The 22942-nt window shown below is 43.0% G+C and overlaps 1 protein-coding gene across 5 annotated transcripts in view; it reads right to left on the bottom strand.

Annotated features, from left to right (window-relative positions):
- MYO7B (myosin VIIB) overlaps nt 1-12662 on the bottom strand; it is a 104254-nt gene extending 91592 nt beyond the window's left edge. For all 5 annotated transcript variants that reach the window (XM_032353979.1, XM_032353980.1, XM_032353981.1 and 2 more), the window contains exon 1: nt 12533-12662. The gene's annotated coding sequence lies outside the window, so the exon portion shown is untranslated. The remainder of the gene's footprint in view (nt 1-12532) is intronic.
- Nucleotides 12663-22942: the final 10280 nt, after the last annotated feature.

Here is a 22942-nt window from a genome sequence, read left to right as displayed (position 1 = left end):
TGTGTGTGTGTGTGTGTGTATGTGTATGTATATGTGTATATGTATATGTGTGTATATGTACACACACACACATATATATATGTATTTCTTCTATCCCTGGTTTCGGGACACTTCTGATTAAGTTAGTGTATATTTTTCTGGGTTTGTTGCTACCCTTTTAGTATATTGTTCTCTCATTCACCTATTATTATCACCTATAATATTCACCTATTATTATCTCATTCACCTATTATTATATAAAATCACAAGGTGGAAAATCTCACCACACACACAAAAAAAGAATAAGAGGCAGTAACGATGGCTAGGGATCTAATCAACACGGACACTAGTAATATGTCAGAACTAGAGTTCAGAATGATGGTTATCAAGGTGCCAGCTAGGCTCAAAAAAGCATAGAAGATACTAGAGAATCCCTTTCTGGAGAAATAAAATAACTAAAATCTAACCAAGTTGAAATTTTAAAAAGCTATTAATGAGGTGCAATAAGAAATGGATTCTCTTACTACTAGGATAAATGAAGCAGAAGAGAGAATTAGTGATATAGAAGACCAAATGATGGAGAATAAAGAAGCTGAGAAAAAGAGACACAAAAAACTACAGGACCACAAGGGGAGAATTTGAGAGATAAGTGATACCATAAGATGAAACAATATTAGAATAAATGGGATCCCAGAAGAAGAAGAAAGAGAGAAAGGGGCAGAAGGCATATTGGAGCAAATTATAGCAGAGAATTTCCATAATTTGGCAAATGAAACAAGCATCAAAATCCAGGAGGCACAGAGAACCCCCTCAAAATCAATAAAAATAGGCCCACACCCCATCATTTAATAGTAAAACTTACAAGTCTCAGTGACAAAGAGAAAATCCTGGAAGCAGCTTGGGACAAGAGGTGTGTAACATACAATGGTAAAAATATTAGATTGGCACAGAGACCTGGCAGGCCAGAAAGGACTGGCATGGTATATTCAGAGCACTAAATGAGAAAAACATGAAACCAAGAATACTATATCCAGCTAGGCTGTCACTGAGAATAGGAGAGATAAAAAGCTTCCAAGACAAACAAAAGCTAATAGAATTTGAAAACACCAAACTAGCCTTACAGAAAATATGGAAAGTGGTCCTTTAAGCAAAGAGAGAACTTAAAATTAACAGACCAAAAAGGAATTTATTGCCTGTAATGCAATACAATGGCACTAAATTCATATCTTTCAATAGTTACCATGAATGTAAATGGGCTAAATGTCCCTATCAAAAGAAACAAGGTATCCGGATGGATAAAAAAAACAAGACCCATCATATTCTGTTTACAAGAAACCCCTTTTAGACCCAAGGTTATATCCAGATTTAAAGAGAAGGAGTGGGAAACATTTAACCATGCTAATGGACATTTAAAAAAAAAAAAAGCTGGATGGCAATCCTTGTATCAGATAAATTAGATTTTAAGCCAAAGCCTATAATAAGAGATGAGGAAGGATACTATATCATAATTAAAGGGTCTGTCCAACAAGAAGATCTAACAATTTTAAATATCTATGCCCCTAACATGGGAGCAGCCAACTATATAAACCAATTAATAAGAATATCAAAGAAACACAACAACAATAATACAATAATAGTAGGGGACTTTAACACCCCCCTCACCGAAATGGACAGATCACCTAAGCAAAAGATCAACATGGAAATAAAGGCTTTAAATGACACACTGGACCAGATGGACATCACAGATATATTTAGGACATTCCAACCCAATGCAACAGAAATTCTTCTCTAGTGCATATGGAACATTCTCCAGAATGGATTATATCCTGGATCACAAATCAAGTCTCAAACAGTACCAAAAGATTGGGATCATTCCCTGCATATTTTCATATCACAATGCTTTGAAACGAGAACTCAACCATAAGAGGAAAGTTGGAAAGAACTCAAATATGTGGAGGCTTAAGAACATCTTACTAAAGAATGAATGGGTCAACCATGAAATTAAAGAAGAATTTAAAAAATTCATGGAAACAAGTGAAAATAGAAAACACATGGTTCACAATCTTTGGGACACAGTAAAGGAGGTCTTGAAAGGAAAATATATGGTGATACAAGCCTTTCTCAAGAAACAAGAAAGGTCTCAAGTACACAACCTAACCCTACACCTAAAGGAGCTGGAGAAAGAGCAGCAAAGAAAGCCTAAACCCAGCAGAAGAAAAGAAATCATAAAGATCAGAGCAGAAATCAACGAAATAGAAACCAAAAGAAAAGTAGAACAAATCAACAAAACTAGGAGCTGGTTCTTTGAAAGAATTAATAAGGTTAACAACCCCCTAGCCAGACTTATCAAAAAGAAAAGAGAAAGGACCCAAGTTAATAAAATCATGAATGAAAGAGGAGAAATTACAACCAACACCAAAGAAATACAAACAATTATAAGAACATATTATGAGCAACTCTACACCAGCAAATTTGACAATCTGGAAGAAATGGATGCATTCCTGGAGACACATAAACTACCAAACTGAACCAGGAAGAAATAGAAAACCTGAACAGACTCATAACTAATAAGGAGATTGAAGCAATCATCAAAAATCTCCTAACAAACAAGAGCCCAGGGCCAGACAGCTTCCCATGGGAATTCTACCAAACATCTAAAGAATCAATACCTATTCTTCTGAAACTGTTCCAAAAAATAGAAATGGAAGGAAATCTTCCAAACTCATTTTATGAGGCCAGCATTACCTTGATCACAAAACCAAGACCCCATCAAAAAAGAGAATTACAGACCAATATCCTTGATGAACACAGATGCAAAAATTCTCACCAAATACTTGCCAATAGGATCCAACAGTATCTTAAAAGGATTATTTATCAAGACCAAGTGGGATTTATTCCTGGGCTGCAACGTTTGGTTCAACAACTGTAAATCGATCAATGTGATACACTACCTTAATAGAAGAAAGAACAAGAGCCATATGATACTCTCAATAGATGTTTAAAAAGCATTTGACAGGGGCACCTGGGTGGCTCAGCGGGTTAAAGCTTCTGCCTTCAGCTCAGGTCATGATCCTAGGGTTCTGGGATCAAGCCCTGCATGGGGCTCTCTGCTCAGCAGGGAACCTGCTTCCTCCTCTCTCTCTGTCTGCCTGTCTGCCTACTTGTGATCTCTGTCAAATAAATAAAATCTTAAAAAAAAAGCATTTGACAAAGTACAGCATTCTTTCTTGATCAAAACTCTTCATAGAGTAAGGATAGAGGGTACATACCTCAACATCATAAAAGCCATCTATGGAAAACCCACCACGAATATCATTCTCAATGGGGGAAAAGTGAGATCTTTTCCCCCAAGGTCAGGAACATGGCAGGGCTGTCCACTATCATCACCGCTACTCAATATAGTACTAGAAGTCCTAACCTCAACAATCAGACAACAGAAAGAAATAAAAGATATCCAAATTAACAAAGAAGAAGTCAAGCTCTCATTCTTTGTAGATGATATGACACTTTATGTGAAAAATCCAAAAGACTCCAGTCCAAAACTGCTAGAACTTATACCGGGATTCAGTAAATATAGAGCAGGATATAAAATCAATGCACAGAAATCAGCTGCATTTCTATACACCAACCAACAAGACAGAAGAAAGAGAAATTAAGGAGTTGATCTCACTTACAATTGCACCGAAAACCATAAGATACCTAGGAATAAACCTAACCAAAGAGGCAAAGATTCTGTACTCAGAAAATTATAAAGTACTCACGGAAGAAACTGAGGAAGACACAAAGAAATGGAAAAACATTCCATGCTCATGGATTGGAAGAAAAAATATTGTGAAAATGTCTATGCTACCTAAAGTAATCTACACATTTAATGCACTCCTTATCAAAATATCATCAATTTTTTTCAAAGAAATGGAACAAATTATCCTAAAATTTATATGGAACCAGAAAAGACCCCGAATAGCCAAAGGAATGTTGAAAAAGAAAACCAAAGTTGGCAGCATCACAATTCCAGACTTCAAGCTCTGTGACAAAGCTGGCATCATCAAGACAGTATGGTATTGGCAAAAAAACAGACATATAGATCAATGGAACAGAATAGAGAGCCCAGAAATGGACTTTCAACTCTATGGTCAACTAATCTTTGACAAAGCAAGAAGGAATGTCCAATGGAAAAAACAGTCCCTTCAACAAATGGTGTTGGGAAAATTGGACAGCCAAATGCAGAAGAGTGAAACTGGACCGTTTCCTTATAACATACAAAAATAGACTCAAAATGGATTAGTGGTTTAAAGACCTCAATGTGAGACAGAAATCCATCAAAATGCTTGAGGAGAACACAGGCAGCAACCTTTTTGACCTCAGCCACAGCAACTTTTTCCTAAAAACATCACCAAGGACAAGGGAAGCAAGGGCAAAAATGAACTACTAGGACTTCATAAAGATAAAAAGCTTTTGCACAGCAAAGGAAACAGTCAACAAAACCAAAAGACAACCGACAGAATGGGAGAAGATATTTGCAGATGACATATCAGATAAAGGGCTGGTATCCAAAATCTAAAATGAACTTATCAAACTTAACACACAAAGAACAAATAATCAAATCAAGAAATGGGCAGAAGACATGAACAGACATTTCTGCAAAGAAGACATCCATCCAAATGGCCAAAAGACACATGAAAAAGTGCTCCACATCACTCCACACCAGGGAAATACAAATCAAAACCACAGTGAGATACCTCCTCACACCAGTCAGAATGGCTCAAACTAACAAGTCAGGAAACAACAGATGTTGGCGAGGATGTGGAGAAAGGGCAACCCTCCTATACTGTTGGTGGGAATTCAAGCTAGTGCAACCACTCTGGAAAACAGTATGGAGGTTCCTCAAAAAGTTGAAAATAGAGCAATCCTAGGACCCAGCAATCACACTACTGGTTATTTACCCTAAATATACAACTGTAGTGATCCGAAAGAGCACATGCACCCTATTGTTTATAGCAGCAACGTCCACAATAGCCAAACTATGGAAAGAACCTAGATATCCATCAACAGATGAATCTATAAAGAAGATGTAGTATGTGTATAGACAATGGAATACTACGCAGCCATCAAAAGAAATGAAATCTTGTCATTTGCAGCAACATGAATGGAACTAGAGGGTATTATGCTAAGTGAAATAAGTCAGAGAAAAACAATTATCATATGATCTCTCTGATATGAGGAATTTGAGAGGTAGGGTGGGAGTTGCGGGGAAAAAATGAAACAAGATGGGATCAGGAGGGAGACAAACCATAAGAGACTCTTAATCTCAGGAAACAAACTAAGTTGCTGAGGGGAAGGATGGTGTGGCTGAGTTGTGGATATTGGGGAGGGTATGTGCCATGGTGAGTGCTGTGAATACTGTGATTCACAGACTTATACCCCTGAAGCAAATAACACATTATATGTTGAAGGAAGGAAGGAAGGAAGGAAGGAAGGAAGGAAGGAAGGAAGGAAGAAAGAAAACTGGAGTAGCTAAAGTTATTTTAGATAGAGCAGACTCCAGTGTAGGGAGAATTAAGAGGGCAAGGTGGAATAAAAACAGGCATTACATAATAATAAATAATCAATAAAACTGATAAACCTCTAGCCAAGTTAACCAAGAAAAATTTGTAATACCAGAAATGAGAGAGGAACATCTCAAGAATAATTAACTTGATCTCATGGACATTAAAACGATAAAAAAAGGAATATTATGAGCAACTAGATCCCTACAAATTTGTAATACCAGAAATGAGAGAGGAACATCTCAAGAATAATTAACTTGATCTCATGGACATTAAAACGATAAAAAAAAAGGAATATTATGAGCAACTAGATCCCTACAAATTTGGTAGCTTAGATGAAATAGACCAATTCCCTGAAAGACAAAAACTGCAAGAACTCACACAAGAAGAAATAGACAATCTGAATAAGCCTATATCTATTAAAGAAATGGAATCAATAATTAACAACCTGTCAAAAAAAAAAAAAAAGGGCACCAGCCCTAGATAGTTTCACCAATGAATTCCACCAAACATCTAAGGAAGAAATGAGACTCACTTTCTATAATATCTCCCAGGAAACAGAAGCAGAGAAAACACTTCCTAGCTCATACTATGAGACCAGCATTACCCTACTACCAAAGCCAGATGAACGACATTGAAAGAAAGGAAAAACTAGAGGCTCTCTCCTGTCCTGCCCATCCCTTGATCCCCTGTCATGCTTCCCCTGGGAGACTAGAAGCCTCGCAGGTAGACTTGCTGCTTCTGGTCTCTCTAGAAATTATTGTTCATTCCACCAACTGAGTGATCTTTACAAAGATGCAAATAATTGGCACATCGTGCCTCTTCACAACTAGGAGTGTGTCATATCTTTTTTTGGCTTGTTTTTAAATAGGCTCCACACTGTTTCAGGCTGCAGTGTGGGGCTTAAACCCAGGGCCCTGAGATCAAGACCTGAGCTGAAATCAAGAGTCAGATGCTTAACTGACTGAGCCACCAGGGACCCCAGGGTGTGCCATTTCTCTATCACAGTCAGGTCCTTCAGGATCATGGCCCATCTGGCGTTTCGCCTCAAATCTCACCTCTTCTCCCACAGGGTGCCCTAAATTTCATGCAGTTCCCAAAATAGCCCACATTCTCTCTCACTTGGGTGTCTGTGCACTTGATCTGATGTGAGTTTAGCAGGAGCGCATACGCACGCATGTCTGTATCCACACACAGGCACCCTCTCATGGTGCAGCTGTAATTTCCTCTCTCAGCACTTATTCCTGTTTTTATGGTCAGTGTGTGTATATCTCCAACATTGGTGAGAATCTTAAGACCAGAACTGTGCTCTACTCATTCCAGTAGGGGCTCACAATATTCTTGCTGAAAGAATGGGAGCAAGGATGAGTGGGTTGGTGGGTAGATAGATGTTTGGCCACTGGGAAGATGAAAACATCTTCCTATTCCAGGAGAGCAGTATGGCATTGCCTCTGAGGGAAAACTCTGGGTGTTCACAAGTTCCTGCCTCTTGTTAGTGAGATGATCTCTTCTTAGGTCAGATGCCCTTGCCCAGCCCTGAGGCAGGTCAGTGTGTTGCTGAGCCCACTGGGGCAGTGTCATGCACTGGCCTCAGAGTCTACCTAACTTCAGGTACCAGAATGGGGGTGACAATCATCTGATGGGAGAAGGTTGAGGTACTGGTTCCCAAAGTCTTTCTCAGAGCTGCAGGATGTCTAAAGCTACACATACCACTGTCATGGCCTTCTGGGCATCATTAAAGTGGAGCATGGAAGAAGCGTTAAGAAAATGCTGAAAGGAGGGAAGAATCCAAATGTTGCTGGGACTAGAAGGGGCTGTGTGCCATGTGGTGTATGGGGCATACAGGAGGAGACTGGAGTCTGAGAAGCAAAACCCACACTGAGTCTCTGGTCTATGGGAAGCTAGTCTAGAGGGGGATGCTACCCTGGAGGGCTGAGAAAGCATTGTCCAAGGAAGTGGTGCAGAAAGGTGTCTGGGGCACGGGCTGGCGGAGGGACTGAGAGGCTTGGAAATTATCCTATATCACCAGCCAAATCCTCCAGAGCTGAGGGCTCCTGATGTGGAATCTGTCATCCCAAGGGGAACAGATAGTGGGCACAGGTGAGAAGGGCTACCACCACTCAGTGAAAGACAGCCCAGTCTAGCAGGTGACAGGGGCCCTGGCTAGACCATCCCACTGCAGACACTCAAAATAGTCCAATATTGGTGGTTTCAGATGGTTTGATCTAATATATGTGCTGATATATGAATATGTTAAAAAAATTATATTTTATAGTATTATGCCATTTTTGTGTAAACATATATATATAAAGATGGATATATATCTTTTTTAGAGGTAATTATATTGAACCGTTACCAGGGTTTTTTTTTTTTTTTAAAGATTTTATTTATTTGACAGAGAGAGAGAAATCACAAGTAGGCAGAGAGGCAGGCAGAGAGAGAGAGGGGAGGAAGCAGGCTCCCTGCGGAGCAGAGAGCCCGACATGGGGCTCGATCCCAGGACCCTGGGATCATGACCTGAGCTGAAAGCAGAGGCTTTAACCCACTGAGCCACCCAGGCACCCCACCAGGGGTTTTTTGAGGGGAGGTGAGGACTGGGGTGAGGAGTAGAGGGATGGAAGTGGGGGAAGACTTTTCCTTCACAAGTTTCTCCTTTCAGTCATGTTTGGCATTTCAATATCCATATATTTTTATTACTTATTTTGTTGTCTATGGCCTTTCCTGGCTGCCTGAAATCCTACCCTTTTCTCATAGGTACAACCATCTGTAAGAATCAGTTCATGACAGGGAGGAATGGGAGGGGCTGACCCCTGCACTACTGAGGTGGGAGCTCTCCCTGGTGCTGGGTTTAGCAGCCTGGGCAGGGATAGGCCCTGTCAACCCAGATTCTGAGCCTCTCCATGTGTCCTGATCCAGCCAGGATGGCTCAGCCCCTCTCTGCAGCCCAGGGCCCAGAGGGACACACCCTCCATTGAAAGGAGTCCCACCCCACACAGCATTGCCTGGCATTTAGGATGATGTCGGTGGGGTCACGGTCGTGTGGCGTCATGGGTATTCCCATGAATACCATGTGACTGGCAATTCAGGAGATAGATGTCCCTGAGAGGTACCCCTGGCCCTGAAACATGATGCTCTTGGGTCCTCACCAGGGATCCCTTCTCTTTTGCCCAGGTAAGTCCAGGTTGAGGATGTGAAACTATAGTCCTCCATCCCATCCTCCCCTATTGGGCACAGGGGCTGGCTACCCCCACTGTCCAAAACCGTGTGCTGATGTAGTACCAAGAGACCCTGCTTCCTTAGAGCCTCATTCCTAGAGCCTCCTGGGGAAGTCAGTGATGGCAGGATGGCCTCTCTGAAGAGGTTCTAGTGGGAGAATTTTTCCTTCCAGTAGGGCTCTGCTCCCCTTCCAAAGGGGCAGTGCAGCTGCAGGGAATTCAGGCGAGGTCCTGTTCCTCCACAATGTGGTATGATGAGCCTCTTAAACTAAGTTTATCCCTCCCCCACTCACACCTAACACACACACCTGGATTCAGGTGCTTTAGGGCTCCCTGCTAGTACAGGTGAAGTGCCTGCTCACTTCTCCAGCCTCATTTCTGGCCCACTCAGACCTGGCTTAAGTGTCCCCTTGCAGTCTCCCTGACTTTGTCTTCACCCATCCTAGCTAATGCCTGCCTTCTCTGGTCACAGAAGACCCTGGCCAGTCCTCGGGAAGGGCATTCATGTCCTGTACTGAACTCATGGTTTACCTTCTTTCAGAGACTGGCTTCTCCCAAGCTTTGGTTTGGCAGAGTGACTTCAGCCTGCCCAGGGACAGCTTGGAAGACAGGGCCCTTGAGAAGCCTTCTTGACTTTTTACTGTTTTTACCAATGGTATTTCCTTGCTTGGTATTCCCATCAGGAAAATGGGCTCCTTCTCAGAAACTGGTTTGTTCTTAACAAGGACATGTTTGAACTTGTCCCTGCTTGTATTTTGTTTTTGCATTGCCCACCAGGAATCTCAGAGTAAACTTGGTGGCTACGTTTAAAAAATACACTGAGCCTTCCTTTACCAACCTTTCTCTAGCCAAATTGTACTTTCCTACTTTAATTTTTCCTACTTTATCTTGCTTTCTCATTTCTTTTTTTTATTCTTTTGCATTGTAGGTATCTCTGAAATTTGCCTCAAATGACTGTCTTTTGTTTATTTTTTGTATAAGGCAGGTGATCTGTGAGAGAGATTTGCAGATACATGTGCCTGGGGTATCAGTCTATTCCACAGCGCTATGGTTCCTTTGCCTACAACGAACATTCTGTCCATAGGCTCCAGAACAAAGCAGGGCCTCAGACTGTACTCAGGCTCCATGCAGAGAGTTTTCCAATAGCAGTTTATTAATTTAATCTGTATAACAATGCTACAAGGTGAGTGATATGGTCTCATTTGACAGATGAAGAAACTGAGGCTTCAGGTCCCACACCTGGTAGGTGATTGAGTTGGGATTTGAACCCATGCTTGTCTGGCTGGGAAATTCTTGTTTATTTCACTTTACCCCTGTCCTTGGTCTGACATGCTGTACTCTCTAGGACTGGATTGTCCAATGTGGCAGCAACTAGATATATGTAGCTACTTACATTTAAATTCATTTTAGTTAAAATTAAAAATTCAGAGGTGCCTGGGTGGCTCAGTCCGTTATGCATCTGCCTTTGGCTCAGGCCATGATCCCAGAGTCCCGGGATCAAGCCCTGCGTCAGGCTCCCTGCTCAGCAGGAGTCTGCTTCTCTCTCTCCTCCCTGCTCCTGCTTTCTCTCACTATCTCTGTCTGTCTGACTCTCTCAAATAAATAAATAAAACCTTTTAAAAAACATTTTAAAAAACCTTTTTAAAAAATTGAATATTCAGTTCCTTGGTCACCCCAGCCACACTTCAAGTGCTCAGTAGCCACATGTGTGGCTAGTGGCTACTGTGCTGGACAATGCAGAAGAGAATATCTATCAACATGGAAGAAGAATCTGTTTCCCTAGTCCCACACTCAGTTTCTGCTAGGAGGCAGCAGTGCCCAAGCTGGACTTGTACTTTCTTTCCTCTGCACCTATGTGATGGCCTTTCCTTAGCCTGGAACATCCCAACCCTCCACCTTGTCATCGAGCCATCCTTTCCTACGCCGCGCATTTGTCCCTCTGCCTCCTTCTCTGTCACCCTTCCCCCTTCCCACCCTGTCCTCCCCCAGCAATATCCTCCTCTAACTCTTGATACCTATGAGGCCTGCATTTCTGGATGGGTCACTTTTCTTTTGCACAGACTTACCTTACCTACCCAGTGGTGAAGGAACATGATACACACTGCTTGATTAATTGAGGAGATAGACAAGAGGGTCTAAATGGCATTGGATAGAAACTTGACTTCACTCCTAGCTTAACCTATTCCATTCCTTCATTCAACATATCTTCCCCAAATGCCTCTTCTTTGCCATGCCCTGGGTGGATGTGGGGGACAGAGAAATCTTGAGGAGATCCAGCCTGTGCTCTTAAGCTGTTCATAGCCAACGGCCTGAGGCAAATTTTACCCTCCTCTATCTCCATGAGCTCTTTAATGAAAAGCACAATTCTTGATCTTCTTCCCTGCAGCTTGTCATGTGCCCTGAGTGACAACGTAGAAGCAAGAGCCTTTGTGGAAGACATGAACAACACACAGTGATACAAATGCATCTAGGTAACTGGGAATGTTTGTCCTGCCGAGTCACCTCCCCACAGAGCTGCACACTCATAGTACCTGGCCCCATGCCCAAGTGAGGATGCAGCAGTGCCCAAGACACACTTCTGGACAGGTCTTCTGGGAAGAGGCACCCGAAAGCTTGGGCAACGGGGAAGGTCTCCTACTGGGAGTGCAATTGAGCTGAATACTTCTTAAATTTACTGGGGCTTGTGCTCCAGGCCGCATGCAGAGGGTTTTTTTTTTTTTTTTTTTAAATTATTTATTTATTTATTTATTTTTTAAACTAAAGTCTTGAACAGAGTTCAGGGATTTTATGAATCCCTGAATTTTGAACAAAATTCAAGCCCAGAGTTACAGAGTATGGCTTCAAGGGAGGCCAGGTCATGGGGAAATAAACACACACAATTTAGGAGATTTAGGATGGGGCCCCACACCCGCCAGCTGCCAGAGCCCCCCAGTTCTGTATCTGAAATGTCCTTATCTGTGAAATGGGGATGGATGCCCACCATGCCGGCAGCCCAAGTGAGGCAGCTTATGGAAACCAGCGGCGGAGTCCTTCCCCCAGACACCCTGTTCCCACAACTGAACACCTCCACTCTGGAGGCTTTGAGGCTGGGGATAAAGGGTCCTGCCTCACCAGGGTCCCCGGTCTTTCAGAGGTGAGTAACACGATTGTCTGCAGTTGGCCCCTAAGGTACACAGAGACAGAGGAGCCTGGGCTTTGGAGTCCCGTCTCAACTCTGCTTCTTTCTGTGGCACCCCAGCTGTCCATACATACTTGTCCATACATGTTTGTCCACACTGGTAATATCACCAGTGTGCTGTGAGGACACAGAGTGGTGGCACATATAGTGTACCTGACATCTGCCAGGAGCCACAGCATTGGCACCCAGTCTCTCCCTCATGCCTCATGATTCCTTGGTGTGTCCTTATGCTATGAGAAGCCTGCTGGCTAGAGTAGCCCCGGCCATCAATCCCCCCTGCCAGTGAGTCTGCCTTCCTACGGCAGAGGGCCAGGGCAGCTTTTCCTCCCCTTCCTCGGCCTCCCAGTCCAGCCCTGTGCTGATAGAACAGGTTTCTGGGCTGGGGTTCCTGGTTTCCCAGCTCCTAAAAGCAATCTCTGGCTCTCTACTTCACAGGCCTGCCCTACCTTGTTTCCACATGAGCCCTGCAGTGCTTCTTCCCCAGATCTGTGCCTCCCACTTTCTATCCAGCCACCTCCCTCCTGAGAGGTGGCTCCCTCACCGCCCACCCCCCCGTCCTATCCCAAAGGCCCCGGTGCATCCAGTGGGCAGAGAAGCCTCTGGTTCTCCCTTACCTTCTCAGGTGTCTCGCTGACTCCCTTCTTCTCCACCACTTCTTCTTTTCAGGCACTCTGAAAGAGCAGGGAAAGGAGGCAGTGCCAGGGCTCCGGGCCTGTCAGAGAGTAAGGGAGAGGAGGAAGAGGCAGAAGGGCCCCAAGAGGAAATGGCCCAGCAGTCTGGGCCCACGTAATTTATTATAGGACTTTGTCCTTGGGCTCCAGGCATATCCACTCCCACATGGCTGCCACGGCCCTAGCTAGCAGAGCCTCACAGCGGCCTAATCTTTAACCCTGGCCTCTTCAGCAGACAGTCCCCACAGGCCGTCAGAGTCTGCTCTCCATGCACCTATTGCTGGCCACCAGCCAAGCCCTATGGTGACAATCAGCTGATCATCCAAGGAGTTCAACCTATTCCCAGGCATCATGCAGGTTCCAAGGAAGCCCATGCAGGACCTCTGCTCTCAAACACCTCATGTCCTAATTGGGGCACACACAGAGGAGATGCTAGGAAGCCTGTATCAGAGCTAAAGACCATCAGGGCATCTAGATTTTCAGTAGGGTCCCTGGAAGCAGAGGCAGCTGGCTCGGGCTGGGGCTCAAATGAAGGGGAATTTTTGCAATGAGGCAAGTACAGACATTTCAGGTGGTGCACCCTGGGAGATACCCTGCTGGAAGGGACGGGCAGTCCCTGGAGGTACGAGGGTGATGGCTCTGAAGGCAGGTGGAATATAAGTCCACAGTGGGTAGCTGGTCAGCAGTAGCCCTATCCTTGGGTGAAGAGACCTTGCTTGGTGGTGCTCATGGCTGGCCCAACTAGAGTCAGTAGATTTCTTCCTGGGCCAGGGCTTGGAAGGGACATGGGAAATGCAGACTGAGGTGTGGGAAGCAACTGTCATCTTTTAGATAGAATCGAGGCTCCAGCAGGGCAGCAGCCCTGACCTTGGCCTCTTTTGGGGACAGGAACCACGTACTGGTAGGAGAGAAAAGGGTAAAGAAGGCTCTTCCCTGTCACACCTGTGACCAAACTTGGCTTTCCTGCAGCCTAACGTGACTGCCACAATTCTCCTCAAGATGCAAATATTCTGTTAATCTTTAAAAATGTGTTTCAGAGGGGCACCTGGGTAGCTCAGTAGGTTAAGTATCTGACTTTGGCTCAGGTTATGATATCAGGGTGCTGGGATCAAGCCCTGCCATTGGTGTCTGTGCTTGGAGGGGAGCCTGCTTCTCCCTCTTCGTGTGCCCCTCCCCCCTGCTTGTGTGCACTTTCTCTCTCTCTCTCTCTCTCAAATAAATAAATAAAAACCTTAGAAAAAAAAATGTTTCTGAGCTGAGCCAAATGCCTCCATACGACAACTTATGTGTCATTCCATTTCTGCCCAACCATCCAGAGCCCATTGTAGTATCACCATAGCAAAGAAAACAGAGGCTAGAAAGCTCTTCATTTCACCTCTACCAACACAACCTAGAGCAGGCTTAAGTTGCTTGTTTCCTGGTGGCCCTAATTTTCCCCTCTGGCCTACAGCACCCAAGTTATCCATTAACACTGTAAAATGGCACAGCTGGCAGCAAAGGGCTCTTCAGAGAGTTTCAGGATTCCCAGGCTCAGAGAACTAGCATTTAACTAGTGTTTGTAGGCACTGGGCTCTTTGTGGGTACCATCTCATATCTTCATAAAAATCCAAAAATTAGAGATGCTTGGGCGCCTGGGTGGCTCAGTGGGTTAAGCTGCTGCCTTCGGCTCAGGTCATGATCCCAAGGTCCTGGGATCGAGTCCCGCATCGGGCTCTCTGCTCAGCAGGGAGCCTGCTTCCCTCTCTCTCTCTCTGTTTGCCTCTCTGTCTACTTGTAATCTCTGTCTGTCAAATAAACAAATAAAATCTTTAAAAAAAATTAGAGATGCTTATCCTCATCTCATAGTGAAGAAGTTCAAACTGAAGAGGTTAAGAAACTTGCTTATGTCACACAGAAGTGGCAGGGACCAGATTTGAATGGAGGTTGACCTGACTCCAAGGCCTGGGCCCATCCTACTTAATACCACATCTGCCCTTGTACAAACCTGGACTCCCTCCTCCCTTATCCCCAAGGGATGGGTGAGACATCATGTTTTTAGTAATTTTCAGGGAAGGTGCTTCCCCAACTTGCTTGCCCTTGCCCAGGATCAGAAGAGCCTTTCACTTCCAAGGTCAGAGGTCTCTGAGATTCCTAGGGCAGAGGATTATGTAGGAAGGTGCGGAGCTTAAATGCCTTCTTGAAAACACAGTTATCCACAGGACAGGAATGTATATCACAAGACACATTTTATTGGTGCAGTCCAGGGTTTCTCAATCTTGGTATTACTGACATTTTGGGCTGGCTTATTCTTTGATGGGAGTTTGGGAAGAGCTGTCCTATGCACTGTAGGATGTTTAGCAGCAACCCTGGCCTTTACCCATTAGATTCACTCCACCAGTAGTGCAATCAAAATGTGTCCAAATACTTCCAAATGTCTCCTGGGAGACAAAACCATTCCCAGTTAAGAACCAATGTAGAGCTCATTGGTCCAGGTGCAGCTGAGGCCAAAAGAGAACATAAAAGTCCAGAAGTGGACATACCCTTGGAAGAGATGACACTGCGCTTGACCTCCTTGAATGACAGGAAGATGTGCTTAGAAGATATGGAGGGTGCAGAGAAGGGGCTATTGGACTGGTGCCCCCAGGGGACATGCCAAGGAAATGAATATCTTCAGGCCAGCCCAAGTACTTCATCCTCCTTGGATCAGCAACTATGAGATAGATATTGCTAGAGTGGGCAGAGCTCGGATCCAAAGTCCTGATGAGCCAGGAAGGTATCCACCATCTCCGTCCTGGAGGAAATGACTCATTTCTGATTGTGCTTTATCATCATTACCTATCTGAGGGATCCACCCAGATGTTTAGCCAAGGCAGCAGGAGGGGCAAAGCACAGACACAAAATGGAAGAGTCCCTTCCTCCCCTCTGGAGGGCTATGGGAAATCCAAGGGATAAATCTCAGTGTTGGGTCCTGGCATTTAAACCTGGAGCACTGGTCATAAACAGGGGGCCTCTGTCCCATCACCAGGGTCAATAGCATCCTGGTGACTAATTTGATTGCCCTGGGGAGGTTGAGGTAATGGGAGGAGAAGGCAAAACTCGATTGTGTGGCAGTTCAATAAACCAGGGAACCAGGGAAATTATGTTGATGATGTTAATTATGGTGATGGTAATGGTATCTTGTCTAACTCTTGGAAGAGGATGGAGGTGAGGACCTTGTGAAGGTCTTGTTAAGGCCTCGTGAAGGTCTTGTTAAGGCCTCGTGAAGGTCTTGTTAAGGCCTCGTGAAGGGCTTCCTTTCTGAGAAAAGAAACATCAGGATAGAGCTCTTACCCTTGACTGGAATGCTCTGTGTGCAGCAAGACCAGTTTCTTTTCCTTCTGGCCCCATAGCTGAGATAAACCTCACTCACAGGAGTGGCCAAAGAATGAAGGTAAGTACTATGCTCCACTTCCAGGTCTTGTGACATCCTGTGCTCTCTTCTTCCCTCTGCTGGTGACATGAAGAGCATCCAACTTTGGATTCCGAGGCCCTAAGGAATGAAGATAAAATATGGAAAGAGCCTGGGTTCCTGGACGACCCCTGGGAGCAGAGTGCCATCTCCAGCCTACCACCAACCTCACTGACCCCATTTACAAGAGCAAGAAATAAATTTTTGTGTCAAGCCACTGAAAGTTGTTGTTATAATAGTTTTGTTTTGTTTTTTTAAATTTTATTCATTTGAGAGAGAGAGAGAGTGAGAGAGAGAGCATAAGCAGGGGGAAAGGCACAGGGAGAGGGAGACGGTGACTCCCCGCTGAACTGGGAGCCTGATGTGGGGCTTGATCTCAGGACCTGGAGATCACGACCCAAGCCAAAGCCAGACACTTAGCCATCTGAGCCACCCAGCCGCCCCTGTTGTTGTAATAGTTAACCTACAACGATTAAAACATGATCCCTCGGGGCACCTGGGTGGCTCAGTGGTTAAAGCCTCTGGCTTCGGTTCATGATCTCAGAGTCCTGGGATCGAGCCCCTCATTGGGCTCCCTGCTCGGCAAGGATCCTGGTCCCCTCCACTCCCCCACCTGCCTCTCTGCCTACTTGTGATCTTTGTCTGTCAAATAAATAAAAAAAATCTTAAAAAAAAAAAAAAACATGATCCCTCTTCCACCCAAATCTGCTGTTGTGTTTTAAATACCAGCTCAAATACTCTTCTTCTAGGAAGTTGACCCCGAGAGTCACTCTAAGTCACACTTAGTTCACTCTAGCTTTTAATACCTATGGCACCTGTCACTCAAATCATACAATTTACCTCTTAGCATGTATTTTTTTTTGAAGTAGGACTTTATGATGGACTATAAGCTTCTCAAGACAAGGATCATATGTTAGATTTCTTTGCATCTTCACAGTTCTTAATAAAAATAGTAACTATCATATATATTATTTCCCTGGAACCATTATTTATATATAAATACATTTAATCCTCATAACAACACTATGAGATAAATACTACTGTTTCCCCCAACTCATAGATGGGGACATTGAAGCACAGAGAGGTTAAGTAATTTGTCCAAGGTCACACAGCTAGAAAGGGATGGAGCCAGGACTCAAACCCATAAACTGGGTGAACCTGGGTGGCTCAGTCAGTTAAGCATCTGCCTTCGGCTCAGGTCATGATCCCGAGATCCTGGGATTGAGTCCTGCTTCCGGTTTCATTGCCCAGCGGGAAGCCTGCTTCTTCCTCTCCCCTTTCCCCTGCCCCCTGCTTTTGTGCTCTCTCTCTCTCTCAAATAAATTAATAAAATCTTTAAAAAACAACAAAAACCCATAAACCCGAGTAATGAATGAGCTTCCAGTAGTTATACCATCTTAACAATAATTGTTCCAGGGATGTTACCTTGTATGTCCAGTTGAAACTGCTGCCTCATTTGGGCAGTGACCAGCAGTGCCAATCCCATCTGTTCTAGTACCTGAAGCTGTCTAGATGCAGAGGAGCTGTCACCCACACCTGCTGACTGAGAGAACTGCAGGCCAGCTGGAAACAAATTGTGCAGGTAGGGCAGGGCAAGATTTGCTCTTATTGCTGGTATGTGTTCACTACCCAGAGCCCTGGAAAAAGTGTCGAACGGTCCAATTTTTTTTTTTTTTTTTTTTTTTTTTTTTTTTTTTTTTGCCTAGTCCCTAAAACTAGAGATTACAACTCCTAGTAACAAAATTTGTCCTGAATCTGCTCTTGATACAGTCCTCTTTCCAGGAGACCCTGGGTGGTTCTGTTGGTTAAATGTCTGACTTTGGCTCAGGTCATGACCTTGCAGTCTTGGGCTTGAGCCCGACATAGGGCTCCATGCTCAGTGAGGAGTTTGCTTCTCCCTCTCCCTCCTTCCCTCTCCCCACTCATGCTCTATCTCAAATAAATAAATAAAATCTTTAAAAAATTATTTTTCCAGCTTTTTATTTCCTGTTAAACCTAGGCCCAAGAATATCAACTATCTTCAAACAGAATTTGGGGTCAAAAGGAAGGCCAGGGTCTCGACGTGGTCTGTTATGCAGCTATCTCCCTGATACAGTCACTCAGTCACTTGCTTAGTGGGTGTTTACTGAGGCCCTACTCTGCAGCAAATCATTCTGGGTTTTAGGATATGGGGGACTCACACAACCCCCATGCCACAGACACAGGACAGATGGAGGGACAGGGTATCTTCTGTTTGCTTGTTTGTTTTTAATAAAAGAATTCCACACATCTCCCCTGCCGGCTGGACTTAGTGACTTGAAAAAGGAAAAAGAGAGAAATAGTAACTTAACATTAAAGATACCTAGAAGATACAACCCTAATTAACCCCAAGTGTCATGGGCTGAAAGGTGCGTCAAATTTCATATGTTGAAGTTCCATCCTCCCAGTACCTATGCACTATATTTGGAGATATGACCTTTAAAGAGGTAATTAAGAGGTAATTTGGGTGGTTCCTAATCCAATCTGACCAATGTCCTTATCAGAAAAGGTCAGGTCCAGGCGCCTAGGTGGCTTAGTACTTTGAGCTTCTGCATTCCGCTCAGCTCATGATCCCAGGGTCATGGTATCAAGCCCTGCATCCGGCTCCCTGCTTAGTGAGAAACCTGCTTCTCCCTCTCCCACTCTCTATACTTGTGTTCCTTCTCTCGCTGTCTCTTTCTCTCCCTGTCACATAAATAAAATCTTTAAAGAATAAAAAAGAAAGAAAAGGTGAGTGTGGAGGCTGAGAAAAATTAAGGCCATCCCACCTCAGGTTTAGCCTTAGCAGAAGTACAGCCATCTTAGCTCCGGCAGCCATCTCAGACCCCTGTGCCCAAGGGCTGAACTTTCCCTTACTTTACTTTAGTTCTAAGGACCCCCACCCTGCTTTAGTAACAGGGAAGCCCCACCCTGCTTTGGTTCCAGAAACCCCCACCCTGCTTTAGTAACAGGAATCCCCACCCTGCTTTAGTAACAGGAACCCATAAATTCCCCTGCCTTAACTAAGCTCGGGGTCCAAGTCCCTACTCTGCTGTGTCTGGTATACTTGGGCCCAAGCTTAAGCTTCTCGAATAAACCCTCATGGGTTTGCATTGGTGTTGGGCTCCTTGGTGGTCTCTCGGACGCGAAAACTTGCATACAACAGTGAGGTCACAGATCTGCACAAAGGAAAGACCATGTGAAGAGGGAGAGAGAAGGTGGCCATCTACAAGCTAGGGAGAAACCACTCCTTAGGAGAAACCACCTGTGGCCACATTGATCATGGACTTCCAGTACAGACATGAGAGTTAAATGTAGTGTGGCATCCAAGATGGGGTCCTGGGACAAAGAAGGGGCATTTGTAGAAAGACAGTTGAAATCTAAAGTCCACAGTTTTGTTAATAGTATGTGCCAGTGTTGTTTTTTTTTATTTTGACAAATGTGATGACAACTGGCAATATAAGATGTTAATATCAGGGACACTGGGTGAGGGATATATGAAACTACATTATCTTTGCAAATTTTCTATAATTCTAAAATTTTTTCAAAATTAAAGGTGTTTTAAAAAACAAAGACTCCATTGAGCCCCTATTTTCAGTTCTTTGGGATGTATATCAAAGAGTGGAATTGTTGGGTCATATGGTAATCCTATGTTTAACTTTTTGAGGAACTGCCAAACTTTTTCACAGTGTGTGCACAGTTTTACATACCCACCAGCAACTGTATGATTTCAGTTTCACTGGGTCCTCGACACTTGTTAGCTTCCATTATTTTGATTATGGCCATTCTAGTTGGTATGAAGTGGTATCCCATTGTGGTTTTGATTTTCACTTTTTAAAAATGACTGATGATGGTGAGCATCTTTTTGTATGCTTAGTAGCCACTTGTAGATCTTCTTTGATAAAATGTCTATTCATGTCTTTTGCCCATGTTTAAATTTGGGTTGTTTGCCCTCTTGTTACTACTGAGTTGTAAAAGTCCTTCATGTATTCAAGAAGCCCTTATCAGATATGTGATTTGCAAAAAATATCTTCCATTCTGTGGGTTGTCTTTTCACATTTTTTGAAAAGATTTATTTTAGGGAGAGAGAGCATGAGCAGGATATTGAGCAAAGGGAGGAGAGAAACAGACTCTCCACTAAGTGCAGAGCCATGCTGGGCTTGACATGGGGGTCTCCATCTCAGGACCATAAGATCATGACCTGAGTTGAAATCAAGAAATGGATGCTTAAGCAACTGAGCTACCCTGAAGCCCCTCTTTTCACTCTTCATAGTGATCCTTTGATCACAAAATGTTTTAGTTTGGAGGAAGTCCACTTTATCTATTTTTTCTTTTTTTTTTTAAAGATTTTATTTATTTATTTGACAGAGAGAAATTACAAGTACACTGAGAGGCAGGCAGAGAGAGAGAGAGAGAAGGAAGCAGGCTCCCTGCTGAGCAGAGAGCCCGATGCGGGACTCGATGCCAGGACCCTGAGATCATGACCTGAGCCGAAGGCAGCGGCTTAACCCACTGAGCCACCCAGGCGCCCCTATTTTTTCTTTTGTTATCTATATTTTTGGTGTCATATTCAAGAAACCCTTGCTAAATACAAGATCATGTAGAGTTGTTTTTATGTTTTCTTTTGAAAGTTTTATGGCTTTATATCTGACATTTAGGCCTCTAATCCTTTTTAAATTCGTTTTTGGGGGGCGCCTGGGTGGCTCAGTGGGTTAAGCCGCTGCCTTCGGCTCAGGTCATGATCTCAGGGTCCTGGGATCGAGTCCCGCATCGGGCTCTCTGCTCAGCAGGGAGCCTGCTTCCTCCTCTCTCTCTGCCTGCCTCTCTGCCTACTTGTGTTCTCTGTCAAATAAATAAATAAAATCTTTAAAAAAAAATAAATTCGTTTTTGGTAATGTAAGATAAGGAACCAGCTTCTTCTTCTTCTTCTTCTTTTTTTTTTTTTGTATGTGGATATCCAGTTTTCCCAGCACCATTTATTAAAGAGACTGTTCTTTTCCCATTGAATGGTCTTGGCACACTTGTCAAAAAATCTATTGACCATAGATGTGAACTTTTATTTCTGGACTTTCAAGTCTGTTCTATTGGTCTCTGTGTCTATCCTTATGCCGATGCTGCATTGTTTTGATCAATGTAGTTTTGCAGTAAATTTTGAAATTAAGAAGTGTGAGTCCTCCATCTTTGCTCCTATTCAAGATTACTTTAACTCTTCAGGAAATCCTTGAAATGCCATATGAATTTTTGGATGGGTATTACTGCAAAATAAAAATGCCATTGTGATTCTGATAGAATTGCATTGAGTCTGAAGATCATCTTGGGTTTTATTACCCATCTTAACAATATTAAGTCTTCTGATCCATGAACATGAGATATCTTTTCATTTATTTGTATCTTCTTTAATTGCTTTTAGCAACATTTTATAGGTTTTTTTTTTGCAACATTTTATAGTTTTCAGTGTACAAGTCTTGCACTTCTTTGGTTAAATTTGTTCTTAAGTACTTAATTTACTGTAGTATTATATTCATTTATTAGTTTTGATGCTATTATAAATGAGATTGTTGTCTTAATTTTCTTTTCAGATTGTTCATTACTAGTTTACATAAATAAAATTAATATTTGTGTGTTGATTTTATCTCCTGCAACTTTGCTATCCATAGCAGTATTATTCACAGTAGCCAAATGGTGGAAACTTTTCAAGTGTCTGTCAACAGAAGAATGGATTTTTAAAATGTGGTATAGACATACAACAGAATATTATTTAGCTGTAAAAAGAAATAAAGTCCTAACACATGCTACAAAGCTGAAAAACCCTGAAAATATGCTAGGTGAAATAAATCAGTTACAAAAAGAAAAATATTATATGATTCCATGTATATGGAATATCTAGAATAACCAGATTCACTGAGAAGAAAGTTTAGAAGCTACCAGGGCCTGTGGGAGAAGGGAAATGGGGAATTATTGCTTAACGGATACAGACTTTCTGTTTCAGGTGATGAAAAATTTGGAATTAGATAGGGGTGATGGTTGGATAAGATTCTGAATGTAATTATTACCAACGAATCATGCACTTAAAAATGACTAGAAAGGCAAGTTTTATGTTATATGTATTTTGTCATACTTTTTAAAAAATAGTTTTAAAAAATCTGTGAAAGTTTAAAAAAACTCGGTGCAACCATGGTTCCAAAGCAGAATTCTTTTCTGACACACAGGCAGTCTCTGCTTACACATTTTCGCTGTGGCGCTCACCACAAAAAACCCCAGATCCCAAACCAAAACCAAACCAAACTAAGAATTCTTTTGTAAGAATTGGAATAATTATTGAGAATAATTGAGAATTGAATAATTTTTCAACCACACACACATAATTACATATTGAAGTGGGACTTTGCTCAGGGCAGGCCACACATCTATGGTTTCTATACACGGTGAGACCAGAGTGAGTCCACAAAAACATCTTTGCTTGGATCATTGGGTGGAGATGAAGCCCGATCATAGCAAATTGACGTAGGTGGCTTCCACACCATGGGCAAGCGAAGACTGGCACTTCCAGTTTTCAAATTGTGGGCTACCTATTAGTGGGCTGTATCATTTGATATAACATGATAATATTAAATAGAATCAGATCGATGTTATCATGTGGATCAAGAGCAAGGACTATGTGTTATGGAAAAACCTAATGGCTTGTTCTCATCCTCTCCCTCTCTCCCCCAACAGACAACAAATATGTTTTTTTATACTACTTTTCAAATTTTAAAAATATAGTTACAAGCAACAACAAATGTATGTTATCCTCTCTTTGTCATAAAACATGGGATACTCTAACACTGTTCTGCATTTTGCATTTTTTTACTGAATCCAGCTTAGATATCTTTTTGTATCAGTACATAAGAGAGTTTCCTCATTTTTTTGTTGTAGCTACGTAACATTCC

This window comes from Mustela erminea, chromosome 8 (genome assembly GCF_009829155.1).
Source record: "Mustela erminea isolate mMusErm1 chromosome 8, mMusErm1.Pri, whole genome shotgun sequence".
Taxonomy (NCBI): domain Eukaryota; kingdom Metazoa; phylum Chordata; class Mammalia; order Carnivora; family Mustelidae; genus Mustela; species Mustela erminea.
The sequence above is the reverse complement of the archived record's forward strand: the minus strand, read 5'-3'. Positions and strand labels throughout refer to the sequence as shown.